General features: G+C 50.9%; 1 pseudogene; it reads left to right on the top strand.

Moving 5' to 3' along the window:
* The first annotated feature begins 9,072 nt into the window (after positions 1-9,072).
* Positions 9,073-14,944, top strand: LOC100595474 (annotated as a pseudogene).
* Positions 14,945-15,648: the final 704 nt, after the last annotated feature.

Raw genomic sequence — 15,648 nt, forward strand, 5'->3', positions numbered from 1 at the left:
TTGTCCCCCCAGGCACAGCTGCAGCTGCCCAAACCATGGCTGTGGACCCAGGCATCCCTGCACTCTTGGGGGCCCCCAGGAAGGCCCCCCTTTCCTCACAGGCTTGGATGTGCCTGCTCCCACTACCTGGCTTCTCTGTGCTGTCAGTGCCTGCTCCAGTCTCAGAGCAGACACTCTCACAGCCCAGCCAGGTGTGCACACACTCAGGGCAGTGCTGACACTCCAGCCCCCAGCCTTGGCCCACTACAGACTTTGGGTGTCGACGAGCATAGGAGGGAAGCCAAGGGGAGCTGAGGGCAGCTTGGTGCTGGCCTGCAGGCACACCTTGGCACCTACAGCATGGGTGCCATGAACAGCAGCAGGAGGCAGACAGGTTCCTGGGCAGAAGTGGGTGGGTCCCTAGTGAAGCCCCACCTTCAGGCCAGGGAGGACCTTAAGGCTGGTGACTGTGCTGCCAATCCCATGGATCAAAATGGGAACTTGTGGTGCCTTTTCCTGGCCCACCCATGGCCACACATGGACCAATCAGTGCACACTTCCTCCCCTCTGAGGCCCATAAAAGCTCCCAGCTCAGCTAGAGCTGAGCAGGCATTAGGACAACCAGCTGCAGAGAGGAACTGTCCACTCCAGGGCCTCCTCTGAGCTATTCTGTCACTCAGTGAAGCTCCTCTTCACCTTGCACGCCCTCCACTTGTCCGCATACTGCATTCTTCCTGGACACAGGACAAGAACTCAGGACCTCCCAAATGGCAGGACTGAAAGAGCTGTAAGACAAACAGGGCTTAAATATGTGCCTTGCTTGCCACATTGCAGGCAAAGAGAAAGAGAAATTCTGTGGCCTTCAGGGTGCTCGGACCTGGGAGCTCCCTAAGCCAGGGCTGTGACTCCCTCTTTGGGGCCCTGTGGTTCCTGAAATCTCCAAGCTTCATGGTGCCACTGCATTCCTTAGTGCCAGCTGTGGAAGCTGCTGGCAGTGCACTTGGTCCAGCCACAGCCTCATAGACAGTCAGCACCTGTGCTGGCACCTGGAGCTGCCTGCCCCACTGCAGCATGGTTGACTGTGTGCAGTGGCCAGAACCCACGCTCACTCACTCACACACCTCTCACCACTCCACGCTTGGCTTGCCCTTGGCAGGCATGAGATCCAGGCTGGTAGAATGAGCCAAATGCAGCCTGCCAGGCCAAGTGAGCAGAATGAGCCCAGTGGGCCTCAGCAAAACTCAGGGAAAGGCGCCATTAGCCACAGAGGTTTCCCGCCAGAAAAGTGACACCCCAAGGATCCTGTAAGAATGCTTGGCTATATATATATATTTTTTTGAATCAGAGTCTCACTCTGTTGCCCAGACTGGAGTGAGTGCAGTGGTGCAATCTTGGCTCGCTGCAACCTATATCTCTCGGGTTCAAGCAATTATCCTGCCTCAGCCTCCTGAGTAGCTGGGATTACAAGTGTGCACCACCACACCTGGCTAATTTTTGCATTTTTAGTAGAGACAGGGTCTCATCATGTTGGCCAGGCTGGTCTCAAACTCCTGATCTCCAGTGATCCACCTGACTCGACCTTCCAAATTGCTGGGATTACAGGTGTGAGCCACTATGCCTGGCCTTGTATTTTTGGTACAGACGGGGTTTCACCATGTTGCCAGGTTGGTCTCAGACTCCTGAGCTCAAGTGATTCACCCGTCTTGGCCTCCCAAAATGCTGGGATTACAGGCGTGAGCCATTGCACCCAGCCAGAAGGCATTCTTTAAGAGCACACAACACAACTCAAATTCATGTGGTAAAATTGTTTATATGTCTGTTTCTATGTTGAGTCCATAATACCAAGGGCACAGTCTGTATTTTATTCATCTCTGTATATGCCTTACAAACAGTAAACAGAACATTTATGTCCAAGTGAATAAAGGAGTGAGGAGATCGGTATTTACATATAATGTCTACACACCAAATCACTTGTTTAGAGTACTTAGACATAGCAAACTTATTTTGAGTGAGACCACTAGGTTGTAAAACAGTGATGGTCTTTGTAAATGATGTTGGAGATGAAAATTTGAGGATAGTAGTTGTTTATGTACTTCCTGTGAAGTACTACAGGCCAGGCATTGATGATTAGAAATTCACTACCCACTTGTGAAGTTTTAGAAGGAGAGTGCTTACAGGAAGCACATCATGGCCAAGGTTCAGGAAAGAGGGTAAACACCAGGGATGAGATTGCATCTGCATATATTTTGTCTACAAGGGCAGCCCCTAAAGACTTCAGAGCACACAGAATAAGGGCATTGCAGTGTTAGTGCGCCAAGAGCGCCTAAGAATATTGTGCAAATAGAAAGCATGTGTGTGCTAAGAATTAACCACAAAAATAGCCTTTTAAAGAGTAACCTTTATCTGAAAGTTTGGAAAATTGAGTAGTTTTGGTAACTGAAGATAACTTTAAAAGTTAAGTTGCTTTGAAAATATCATTTTGCGACACTAAAAAAAGTTGGAATAATTCTCTCTCCTTTTTAGTTGTTTTAATATCCTGGACCTGTGTGCAAATTATTTGATTTAGCTAGATATGTTATTTTTTAATTACTAACCTTATAGAAATATATTTCTTCTTTGTATTTGAATTTGAAATGACACACCATCTTTGTTTCCTAGCAGTTGATAAGGGATACGCTGCTCTCATTTTAAGATTAAGAGGTTGCTAAATAAGAAAGTAGCAGGTGGGGAGCATGTGCCTGTAGTCCCATCTACGCTACTTGGGAGGTTGAGGTGGGAAGATTACTTGAGCCTGGGAGTTTGGGGCTATGGTGCATGATTGTGCTTATGAATAACACTCTGGCCTGGGCAAGATAGACCTTGTCTCTTTTTAAAAAGCAATTAAAATGAGATTTTCAGAAAACACTTATTTGCACATGATGTTGCATATGCGAGTCCAGTGTTTCAAAGAGCAGCGTGAAGAGGTAGAGACTGAATTTGAAGGCACATTTATTCTGTATAAATCAGACCATGCAATCATTTTCTTGCTAGACAGGAAAATCTCTCTCCTTTCCTAGTAGCTTAATATGTTAACATTACTGGGAAAGATTCTTAAGCAACAGTTTCTATCCATGTATTATTTTTAGCTGGCTCTGAATATATAAAGATGTGTTGTTCTTTTTGTCAGTCATAGCTTGGATGAATGATATTTTCAATATATCAGCAATCTGCACAAATGGCCTGCTACTGTTTAGTTATTTAAGAAAAACCCTATGCCACCCACCTCCCAGAAGGGGTGTGTGTGTGTGTGTGTGTGTGTGTGCATGTGCGTGTGTGTGTGTGTTTTCCCAAGGTTAGGATTTTGTTTCAAGTTGGTGATGAATAATGAGAAATTGAGCTAGTTGTAGAATAATTTACTCTAAAGCTTTATAATGTTCTTTACTCTGGGGTTATCTTATCTTGGGAGGCAAATCCAGAAATACCAGTGATCAGTTATGACTGGCCAGGAAGAACAGCCCCTTCTGGCCACTTTCTAGAGAGCCTGTCTACCTTCTAGAGAGCCTGGCCGCCTTCTAGAGAGCCTGTCTACCTCAGGGCTGTCCCTGGAAAGAGTGGGGATTCCCTTCAAGGTATGGGTTGTTCAGAGTGGGCTTGTGAATCCATATCCTGCTCTGAATGAAGCCTCTTCATCTAGTTCTTCTTCTTTCAATAGAGGGTTCATTCCCTGCTCGTTCTGGATTCCACTCAGGAATTTTATCTCATGTGTAGAGGATCTGGCCTGAGGCAGGCACCCTGGGTGAAGGGGGAGGAGATGCAGACACACTATTGCCTGGAGGGGAGGGCCTGAGCAACAGCTCCTGAAATATCGTCCTTGTTATTTGTAAATGTTCCAGGTAGATGGAGTCATGCTGTAGTGCCCCTCAGTACCCCCCACCCCCACTGGAAGTTAATTAGTCTAAGAAGTTAGATTCTGAGAACTGGCTGGTTATATGGTTGCTGTTTATATGCAATGAATCATGAGGGGCCCACAGTAGCTGCAAAAGTATAGAGGTATGAAATCTATTTACAATGAATATTTGATGAACTGTAAACACTGTAACCAAATTGCATATCCCAGCTGTATTTCTTACATGTGATGCACTTTATGAGTCAATGGTCTTAGATGCCGTTTTAAAAGATGAAATATGTGATTCCTGTGTTCAAGGGATTTAAAATCTCATTGAGGAGTGAAATATTAAAGGCAAAGATGCAGACACACCATAGGGAAGTATTTATTTAAATAAAAAATGACCTAAAATTCAAGAAGGGAAGTCTTCGCTGTGAGTTGGATTTATTAAATCTTAGAAAAGAGCCTGGAGAAAGACTTTGAAAAGTTAATAAGATTTATCTCAAGTCTTTCTAAGAAGCCAAGAAAATTGAGATTTATGGAATGAGGAAAAAACTAGCAAAAATGCAACATACTTGAAGTCTTCCTAGAAAGGCAGAAAACTTAAAACTAACTTACCTGATCCTTCTTATACCTTAGATTATGACAAAACAATGAAATTGGCTTGACAAGGCATGAATAACATGAAGGAAAGAGATTCCGTGATGGGCCCTGGAGAAGGTGATGAGGATGGGAAATGTCAGTAGTGCCCAAGCCAAGGTCTGTATGCTGAACTGTTGTTAGACACCCAACCCTGCAGGTTTTCTCCAAAAACAAGTTTATTTTTAAATGAGTGATTGATTGAGACAGAGTCTTGTGCTGTCACCCAGGCTGGAGTGCAGTGGCATGATCTCAGCTCACTGCAACCTCCGCCTCCTGGGTTCAAGCGATTCGCCTCCCTCAGCCTCCTGAGTAGCTGGGATTACAGGTGCCTACCATCATGCCTGGCTAATTTTTGTATTTTTAGTAGAGACGGGGTTTCACCATGTTGGCCAGGCTGGTGTCGAGCTCCTTACCTCAAGTGATCTGCCCACCTCGGCCTCCCAAATTGTTTGGATTACAGGCATGAGCTACCGCTCCCGGCCTCCAAAACAAGTTTAGTTCATACATGACAGACATAATTATTTCTATGCCTGCTCCTTTCAGCATGGAAAGGACCTCACTCTAAGGGCAAACTGAACATGACCATATCAGAGAGCTGCAGGACTTACCTCTGGTTACTTTTAAATGTTCTTGATTTTCAGAAGTGTGAGCATTTCTCTTAAAATTCCTATGTCTTTTAGAACTAAAGACGATCAAGATGCTTCAGAGAATAAAGGTCAAATCTACTTTAGGGTATAATGACCTGTCAGCCTTTCTATTTTAACAAGCATCACTGTTTTATTACACACTTAATATATGATATTTTCACAGTGAAGCTTTCTTTTGCAAATTCATCTGCAAAAGACCATCAAGTATCTACACATATGCCCTTGTATTTTGATAAAGAAAAACACTCTTGAATGTGGTTAATGAAACTGGCTCATGTCTCTGAAGAAGTTATTTGAAACTGTATGAAGAAATACATCTTTCTCGATGAGATCTATATGAACAAGCAGGTGCACCTGGTTGAGTAGGGGTACCGTCCTAGCCCAGTGATCCACATTTTCTCATCCTGATTCCTTTTACTGTTGCTTTGTTCCAGAATAGCAACTTTTACCTGCTAAAAAAAATCTGATGCTAGAGACCAGGTTTCTGCAGATGGCATAGAAATTTGAATTTGAGACAGCTTAGAAACAATTTAGAGACTTAAGGTAAAATGTGGGGCATTTTGGTGTGTGATGAATTATTTTTAAAATTCAAAAATTTTTAAATAAATTGGCTGCTAAGCTCTTCCTCTTAATTTGTGCAAGCAGGAAGCCTGAGTGAACATTTAGATCTTGCAAAGTCTCACTTTGCCCTTCTATAGGGTCACATAATTTGGGTATATAACGGACTCTGGATCCATTCATTGTATAAATATCTTCTCCAATATCGTTCTATATTTCTTTCTGTCCTGAGAACTGACTGATATGAATTGACAAGATTGTCTCAAATCCAAAACTTTGTTAACATCATAATAAAAAATTTAAGTGAAAACATTATGAAATATGGAAATTAAAGTCTCCATAGTATATCAGTACATTGATAAACTGTAATTTACTAGTATAACTAACAATTACAAAACATTTAGCATGGTACATTGCATTAGCAGTGCTAAGTTTATGCATTACTCAAAAGGTGTTCATATAAAATTTAGGATTTTTGTATAACATTATTCTTATCCACCTAGCAATACTACATATTAAGCTGTCACAATCTAAACATGCATGACAGATCATGAATATAAAAGATGAAATAATATTTTAGATACTATTTATACACTGAGGTAATTTCTTCTACGCTGGGAAGATTAGATGGGGTTCAATGAAGTGATTAGTACATTTACCAATATGCAATGGAAGATGGATGTGTTTGCTTTGATTTTTTTAGTCTCCCTGCTCAAAAGAGCATTTCATTTTCTTTAGAATTACGAAATAATTTTGGATTAGATCCATGTGAGAAAGTCAGAGAAATGTAGTTAGCAGAATTTCCTAGAGTTCCTAAATCCAAAACTAATAACATAATAGTTTGGGTAAGGGCATGCTAATGATGACATCCAACCCTAATCATGAGTTACAGGTCATCTGAGATCACTTAACAAATAAGCAGGCAGATTCTTAGAGTGTAGGTCTTTCCCAATTATCCCAGCATTGTAATCTCTTAGAGCTGCCTGTAAAAGATGTCTTGTCCAATTATCTCACTTCATAGAAGAAGAAACTAAAGGTTAGCCCAGACCTGCTGGCTTTTTTTTTTTGGCAGGGGTCCTGCTCATCACCCAGGCTTGAGTGCAGTGGCATCATCTCACCACCTCAGTTCATTGCAACCTCTGCCTCCTAGTGACATCCACGAGCAGGGAGCCTGCAGGTCTGGGTGTGTGCACGTGCCCTGACTGCCTGGCCCTGTGGTTAAGGATGGGGGAAGGCAGCTCTGCCTGCAGCTCCACCCCATTTATAAAGCACTGTGGTGCCTTCTGCTAGGGCATGTGCTGAGTGGTGCCTCACAGGCACTGCCCTCGGGAAGTTCACTGGCTTGTGTAGAAGCTGGTAGGAATGTGCTAAGAACAGAGGTGTCAGGAGCCAGGTATTGGGCAGGTCCCAGGTCTCTGAGCCTCGGTTTCCTCATCTGCAGGAGGGTGGTAACCCTGCCCTGCTCAGCTTACCAGGTACAGATGCAAGCTTTCAGTGCAGAGGAAAAGCAGAGACCTTCCCCTCAGATGGCCATATTGCCTTATTGCGGTATCCAACTCTCCAGTGCTCCCCCAGGGGGTGTCCTGGCCTCCTTTGTAGCTCTCAGGTGTCACATGTGGGTCCTGCCCTACCATCCCCTCTCCCTGTCTAGAAATGAGGCCTACTGAGCTTGGGGCCACCCACTCCCTGCTCTCAAGCCATTTGCTCCTGGGTTAGCTTGTGGCTGGCCTGGCCTGATTCTACACCGATGTGGGTGTTTCTCCACTGTTAGGGCAGCGGTCATCCATCCTGGGGCCTGGGCCAGCTCTCAGCGGTGGCTGTTGTGCCTGTGCTTCCCCCAGGTCCTGGTGGTGACTCCAATCCTGCCCTCAGATGTCCCAAGAGCAGGCTGACTGTCTTCCCCATTCCCACCTTTTCAGTAGCTGCTGCAAGAAGGGACAGACACTGCTGCAGAGAACTTGCCACAGTGTTTCATGCAGTGGCTGTTGGGGCCAGGCTGCACGCTCCATTCCAGGGAAAAGTGAGGATTCCTGATCATTGGTCTTAACAGGGGACTGTCCAGTGGGTACCTGGGTAGGCTGCCAGGAGCGGGGTGGAGTGGGGTTAGAGTAGTGCCTGCTGCCCGTTGAGGGCGTGCGGGTTCCTTAAGGGTGTGCATGTTGCATGCGTGTCTGGTTGTTTCTCCTCCTTATCACTAATCAGTCTTGTGTAACCAGGTTGGCCCTGCTTCCTGCCTACAGGCTATGGGTGTATTACTGGAGCTGCAAATGGGGTGATGGGGCACCAGCAGCTTTCCCACACCCGAGAGCTTCCTGACACCCAGCCCCTTATCTCCAGCCAACCTCTGGCTCCTCCAGGGATCCTGGGACTCAGGCTCACACTCCAGCATGGGGGGCTTTGCCCTTCTGGTGGTACTCTCCTTTGGAGGCACTTTGGAACAGGGGTGCAACAGAGTTAAGGCAGTGCCATCTGTTGCATGGATACCCCGCTGCCACTCTCGTCCACCTTCCTGGGGCAAAATCCTGGAATGGGTCTTTATTTCAGAAGACAAAAGGGAGAGAGAATGCATAGAGGCCGGGAGCAGTGGCTCATGCCTGTAATCCCAGCACTTTGGGAGGCCAAGGCGGGCGGATCACTTGAGGTCAGGAGTTCAAGACCAGCCTGGCCAACATAGGGAAACCCTATGTCTACTAAAAATAAAAAAAAAAAATTGGCTTGTTGTGGCAATGGGAGCCTGTAATCCCAGCTACTTGGGAGGCTGAGGTAGGAGAATCGCTTGAACCCAGGAGTCGGAAGTTGAGTTGCAGTTAACCAAGATCACCCTACTGCACTCCAGCCTGGGCAACAGAGGGAGACTCTGTCTAAAAAAAAAAAAAAAGTGCATAGAAGTTGTCTGTGTGACCCTGGGCAAGTCATTTCCCTTCCTTCCCTCCTTGGGACTCAGCTCCTTGCCTGTGAACGGGGACAGTGCTTCTCCCTTACAGAGCTCTTGTGAGAATTAAAGTAGAAAATGCACCTGTGGTGGTTGTTGGTAGTGAGTTGTTCCCCCAATCCTGACTCCCCTGCAGGATGAGGCCTGGGCCCAGGGACAGGGGATGCATGGACTGGCAGAGGATGCCCGTCCTAGAGAGGAGCCTTCTTTGCAGATGTGGAGACTTAGCTAAGTCAGAGTCCGAGATCTAAGTTTGAGGGTGCATCTTACACCCTGCAGCCATGAGTCTGCAGCTGGGTCAAATGGTCTTTCTGAGCTTCAGTTCCTTATCGGTAAAGCCTGGGCAGTGGTGCCCAGCGTCTTTCACAGGACACCATGTGAGTGCAGATGGAGACCCACTGAGCAATCTGCTGGGGAGCAATTCATGGGGAGCACCCCTCCAGAGAGGGATGGCTCGCACGGGGCCCTCAGAGCAGCAGTCCCTTGCAGGCTGGACCTTGGAGGGTGAGGCCCTGAGGAGAGACATGGGCACCTGGCTCCTGGCCTGCACCTGTGCCTGCACCTGTGTCCACTCGGGAGCCTCTGTCTCAGGGGATGGGTGAGGTGAGGGCTGGGCACTCGTGTCTGTATGAGGTGGGTGGAGAACTAGGGTATGTTTGGGGGACTGGGTTGTCCGATGCTGAGCCCCTAGGGAAAGGTTTGGCCCAAACTGTGCTGGGGCGTGTCCTCTAGGGGTCAGCCTTAACCTCTGTCTCTAGTCTCCCTTCCTTTACCTCCCTACCTTCAGTCCCTGGACCAACCCTAGTCTCCCTTCCTTCACCCTCTTGACGCCTCTCTGGGTCTTACTTGCCCATGTACCACGGGCCAGAGCCCATCACTTCCCAGGTCTCCCAGTGCTTCCCTGGACAGATTCTGGGACCATTCACTGCTGACTGCCCTGCTAGGGTGTCAGCTGTCAGATCCCCCTGCAACCCCCCAACTCAGCTCTGCCCTGAAGCACTCACGGTGGGCTCCCAACCGTCACTGTCTCCAGGGCCAAGGGCTGGAAACTTCACCTGCCTCACCAACAACATTCTCAGGATCGATTGCCACTGGTCTGCCCCAGAGCTGGGCCAGGGCTCCAGCCCTGGGCTCCTCTTCACTAGGTGAGGGTGGAGGGCCATGCCCACCTGGACAGGGATGAGGGTGAGGTCCCCAGGATGGCAGCAGCTACACCAGGACAGTGTAGCAGCCCCGTGGTGCTGACACTTGCCCTTTCTAGCAACCAGGCTCCTGGTGGCACACATAAGTGCATCTTGTGGGGCAGGGAGTGCACTGTAGTGCTACCACCCAAGGCAGTGCTCTGGCCGTCCGACAATTTCATCATCACTTTCCACCACGGCACGTCTGGGAGGGAGCAGGTCAGCCTGGTGGAGCTGCAGTACCTGCCCTGGAGACACGGTATCAGCTATAGACCTGGGGCAGGGCCCCTTGCCAAGAACATCCTGGCTGCTTGGGGGCTGGGATCAGGGCCCTGCAGCCTGTGACCCCTGTGGCCCAGTGAGTGTTCTCAGTCCCTGCCAAGTGAGATCCAGGGCTGGGGGCAGGCTTGGCCCCTGGGAAGGGAGGGCACACATGGTTACTGCAGGGGCAGGGTTTTGGCAGAAAATAAAGATGCAGGGCTGCTAGTTGGGGCAGGGGCTGGCATTTCAGTCATGTGAAATGCACTTCAGTCATACCAGGAGGGACTCCAATAAGATGCTGGGAAGAGCTTCCAGCAGCAGACTGTGAAGGAAAGGGAAAGCAAGATTTAGAAACCACCTAGTCTAGCTGCAGAGGCCAGAGGAAGTCACTGCTGTCCCGCCACCTGGGGCTTTTCTGGACCAGTCTCCCAGTGAGGTGCCTGGTCTGAGAGGGCCTTGACCATACCCCTTGGGAATCTTTCAGACCCAGTCTTGTGTGTTCTGACTGGCACACCCAGACCCATGGGGCTTCAGCCTTACATAGATTCTCTCTGTTCCAGTGAAGCTGGACCCACTCTCTGACTTGCAGAGCAATGTCAGCTCTGGCCGCTGCATCCTGACCTGGAGGCTCAGTCCTGCCTTGGAGCTGATGACCACGCTTCTCAGCTATGAGCTGGGCTTCAAGAGGCAGGAGAGGTAACACTTTGACTGGCTTCCCCTGGAGTCCTCTCTCCTGGGAGCAGCAGTCCAGGGCAGACTCCCCACTCTAAATAAGGAGATGTCAACTTGGAGTGATGAGGAGGCGAGGAACTGGAGCCAGGTGTGTGTGTGAGTAGGGTGAGTGTGCCTGTGTCTCTGTGAGTGCGTGCACATAAGTGTGGTGAGTGTGCATGTATGTGTTTATGTGTGCACACATGTGTGCACTGAGGCTGCTCACAGCCCTTGGCCCTTCCTGCCCACAGGCCCTCTGATCCCACCCTGTGGGCGGCCAGGCAATACCTTTGTTGCCGTGTCTGTCTTTCTCCTGCTGACTAGCCTGACCTACCTCCTGTTCAAGCTGTCACCCAGGTAGGTAGCTGATGTGTGTGTGTGTGTGTGTGTATACATGTGTGAGCGGGCAAGAGTGTACATGTTAGTGTGTGTGTGCAGATGTGTCACTATGTGCATGTGAGTGTGTGGTGGGTGGGCTGTCAAGGGCCACCCTTGTGTTGTTCCTCCCCTCCCCTCTCCACTGTCTGGTCTTGGATGGGGTGGGCTTTTCCAGTCTCTACCCTGGTCCAGAAGAGGGTTCTCAAGTTGCCAGGGGAGAGAAGGGAAGGGGGATCTGAGGCAGAGGCTGAAGATAAGGGCAGCTTGGTCCCGACCAGACCCAGAGTCACCGAGATCAAGAGCCGGAGGTCCTAGTCTCCTGCCTCTGGAGGAGCTTGGTTTGTTCTTTTGCTCACATGTTCTACGAAAGGACAGTTGGGGCATCTGGTGTGCTCAGGACCCTGTTCTCACCCTGGCAGATGCCTTAGAGAACAAGATGGCAAGGACCCTCGTTAAATAAACGGTCACACCTCATGCGCCATATGTCAGCTTACAAGTGGGGGTGCAGGGGCCATGTCAGGCCGCAGATGCGAAGAAGAGTGTGTGGGTAGAGGGGTGTTGGGTGGGGCTAAGCAGGAGGGTGCTTGACTTCTCCTTGGAGCAAAGGAAAGTGTGAAACTGTAACATGACCTGGTTTATGTTTTGAGGAATGGATTGCTGGGACAAGGGGACATGGGGGACCTGCTGGGGGCCAATGGGGGCCAGTGGGGTGCTCACAGGGAGATGATTTGGCATGAGCCAGTGAAAGAAGTGGAGATAGAGCAAGATGGAGGGAATTGCAGGGTCTTAGGGGGAGAAATAGAGGGGATGTGTGACTGGATGAGATATGAGTGGTGACCCCTGAGGTGGGGAAATGGGGGACATCCTTGCGGGGAGGTTGGTGAGGTCTATTTGCACCTGTTGGGTTGGAGCCCCAGGTGACATCCTTGTGGGAGGGTCAGTGGATCTTTGGCAGCAAGTCAGGTGCTCAGGGAGACACTGGGTGGGGTGGGAGCCACAGACCTTCTGCTGATGTCAAAGATGAGGTTCCTGGAGGTGCTGGCTCCCTCTGCAGGCTGAGGACCCAGCTGGTAACTCCCCACTCTGAACCCACCATTGGAGGTCAGGCTGTAAAAGGCGGCTGCCTCAGTATAAATCAGTTCTGTGCGGCCGTTAGGCAAAGAGGCCCAGTCGAGACCTGCCCTGAGAGTGGGTTGGGATGTGATGAGATGGGAGAGAGGCAGTGGAAGGGACGAACTGGGCGGGCCTCCTGCTGATGGAAGGAAGCTCAGCCTCTGCAGTGACCTCAGGCCACCTGCGTCCCCATAGGCCTCTGACTGGCCTCTCCTGACCTCAGGGTGAAGAGAACCTTCTACTAGAACGTGCCGTCTCCAGCGGTGTTCTTCCAGCCCCTGTACGGAGTGCACAATGGGAACTTCCAGGTGTGTGCAGAGACCACAGCAGGGCGTCGGGGGCAGGGGTTGTCCAGAGCTCTGGCCTGCCCGAGATGTTGGCTTTCATGAGGGTTGGCGGCCAGTGTGGGAAACTTGTCAGTGCTTGGAGCCTTTTTTGTATATTCAGTGTATTTCAATTTATACGCTGTGTCTCAAGCGGGGGAAAACTAGCTTTATTCTCCATTACTGATTTCTTTTTGTTCTCATGTCCCCAGTTCCACTGTTGATGGAAAAATGTAAATTTCTCATGACTTATCTCTGTCCCCTCTGGTTTGCAGCTGTCTGCATGCACCATGTGCCTCACCTCCTCCTTCTGCGAAGGTGTCTGTCCTGTGGCCGTGGGGAAGGGTCTGTGGTGTGTGCACTGCCCTTGGGGCTCTCACTGCCTCTGGGCTCCTGCTCTGCCTGGTCCCCTGGTCCCCTGGTCCCCACAGATCGCATGCTGGCACCACAGCTGTGGAGTAGGCTCTTCACTTCCCCCTCTGTGGCCCTGTTGGGCCCCCACAGCCCAGGAACCAGTGAACAACTTGGGGCTTGCATCAGCCCCTCCCCTCCTTGCTGGGCTGGCAGTTCATGCCCCTTGGGTGGGAGGACGGGGAGAGGGAGGGCTCCAGTGAGTGGTCTCTGGTTGTTCCCCTCAGACTCCTCACTTTGGGCAAAGGACAAGAAGCAGTGAGGGCCCCTCCCTGGGTTCTGGGCCAAGCTGACCCCTCTTCTCCAGGATCTTCCCTCCCTGTGCCCTAGGGCATCCCTGGGCCCTGTGTGGCAAGGATGTCCCCTCCACACCGCGGCTCCAACTTACTATGCAGAAAAATCCTTCTCTCTCTCAATGAGGAGCCTAGTTTTCAAGATTTTTGTCCAAATATTCAATTTGAACCATAAACTGGGCACCTGGCCCTTGGCAGAGTCTCCCCTTTTCCCCAGGGTGGTAGGTGTGACTGTTAAAAGCCTAGGCAGCCGAGTACAAGGCTGAGCAGGACACAGATCGTGACTGTCTCTTGGACTGTCATCCTGTTGCAGGTACCAGCTCTTCCCTAGAGAACAAGGGCACCTGCCAGGGGTTATTTAGACCTGCGGGTGGGGATCTGGTGCCGTAGGTTTGTCTCCAGGGAGCAGTGCAGTGACGGAGGGTGTGTTGTGTGTTGTGCATGGCATGAAGACTCCTGGTCCCACCAAAGGAACAGCTTCCTTTTGGAGGCGGGGGCCTCCTGTGGCCCCACAGAGGGATCCAGGTCTGCTGGCCATAGCCCAGCACTTTGAAAGTCACCAGTCCTGACAGCAACTCGTGTGTGTGTGTGTCTGTGTGTGTGTGTGTGTGTGTGTTGGGAATGCCCAGTCTCTGTAGCTGCTGAAAGGCCTTGAGGCACATGCTGTCAGGAGTTGGCTCTGTCCCGAGCAGATATCACCATCTGTACCTTGGTTCAGGCTGCTGTGAGCACCAGGCCCTGTGCTGGGGGAGCGGTGAGGGATCTGAAGGGACTCAGGGTCCCACGATGAGGATGGGCTGGCACATGGAGGAAAGACAGAATGTTCAAGACACAGGCGCTGCTTGGCCTCTGGGTGTGGACTTCAGAAGGGCTTCCTGGAGGAGGAGGGAGGCTGGGCTTGCCAGAAAGGAGGCAGCTGCTCCCAGGAAGAGTTCTGAACATGCTGCCTGAGCCCTTCCCTCCTCCCACACTCTGTTCCAGACTTGGATGGGGGCCCACAGGGCCGATGTGCTGCTGAGCTAGGATTGTGCTGGCACCCGACGAGGAGCCTCGGAGCCTGCGTCCAGGAGGCCACTGCACTGCTCACCTGTGGCCCCAGCGGGTCCTTGGAAATCTGTGGTCCTGGAGGAGGAGCAGGAGGGCACTGGGACCAGCCTCTAGGGGAACCTGAGCTCAGAGGATGTGCTGCCAGCAGGGTGTAAGGAGTGGAGGGCACAGCCGCTTGCCTATCTGCTACAGGAGGACTGGGCCCCCGTGTCCCCCACCAGGCCAGCTCCCCCAGACTCAGAGGGCAGCAGTAACAGCAGTGACTACTGTGCCTTGAGCTGCTACGGGGGATGCCACCCCTCAGCCCTCCCAGGTAACATGCAGAACCCTGGGCCCATCCCAGCCCTGGCCTGTGGCCTTTTCTGTGACCATCAGGGCTTGGAGACCCAGCAAGGAGGTGCCTGGGTGCTGGCTGGTCACTGCCAGAGGCCTGGGCTGCATGAGGACCTCCAGGGCACGTTGCTCCCTTCCGTCCTCAGCAAGGCTCGGTCCTGGACATTCTCGGTCCCTGACTTGCCAGATGCATCATGTCCATTTTGCGAAAATGGACTTAAGTCTCTGGAACCTTGTCTGGGACTGAACCTCCTGAGAACGGGCCCCTAGCAGGGGTCGGAGGGCCTGTCTGGATGGAGGCTCAGGGCAGCTTCAGGGAGGAAGGATCCCTCTGCTCAGTGCCTGTGGGGAGGAAGCTCTACCCTCAGCATCCTGCCCACAGTTTCCTCCTTCCGGTGTCCCTTTTCTTTATCCCTGACCTCTCTGAGAAGAGGGGTGTGGTTTCTCAGCTGTTCCACCATCATCCCCTGAAAGGGCCAGCATGGGCCCAGTGGACACAGGTAAGGCACCATGACCACCTGCGGTGACCTCTCTGTGCCTTCCTGAGCCACCTTTCTAGAGATTAAAAGGGGCTTAATGGCTGTTCCAAAGTGTTGATGGCTGGGAGGAGGGGCCAGAGGAGGAGGGAGTGGTGAGGTTTGGCCAGCCCTGGGTTTTCTGGGCTCTAGGGACAGTGTGTTGGAGGCTCAATGACAGTTTTGGGGACAGCAGGGTGGAGGCTCAGGGACAGTTCCTGGGAGGCCAGAGCCCTCATTCCTCCTTGTCCTCACCCTCCCATCTGCTCCAGGAAACTGAGAGCTGAGGCTGGAGCTCCCAGACAGTCAGTGCTGGAAGTGACCATCCAGCAGTGATGGTGGCCTGTGAAGGGTCCTGCTTCTGTCCTCAGCCTCTCATGGGGTGGGCTTGGGGAGGAGCTGTGGTCTGGAGAGAGCGGCAGATGGAGCAGAATGTGCCTGCATTTGTTTCCTAGGGCT

The sequence above is a fragment of the Nomascus leucogenys genome, chromosome 9 (assembly GCF_006542625.1).
Source record: "Nomascus leucogenys isolate Asia chromosome 9, Asia_NLE_v1, whole genome shotgun sequence".
Taxonomy (NCBI): Eukaryota; Metazoa; Chordata; class Mammalia; order Primates; family Hylobatidae; genus Nomascus; species Nomascus leucogenys.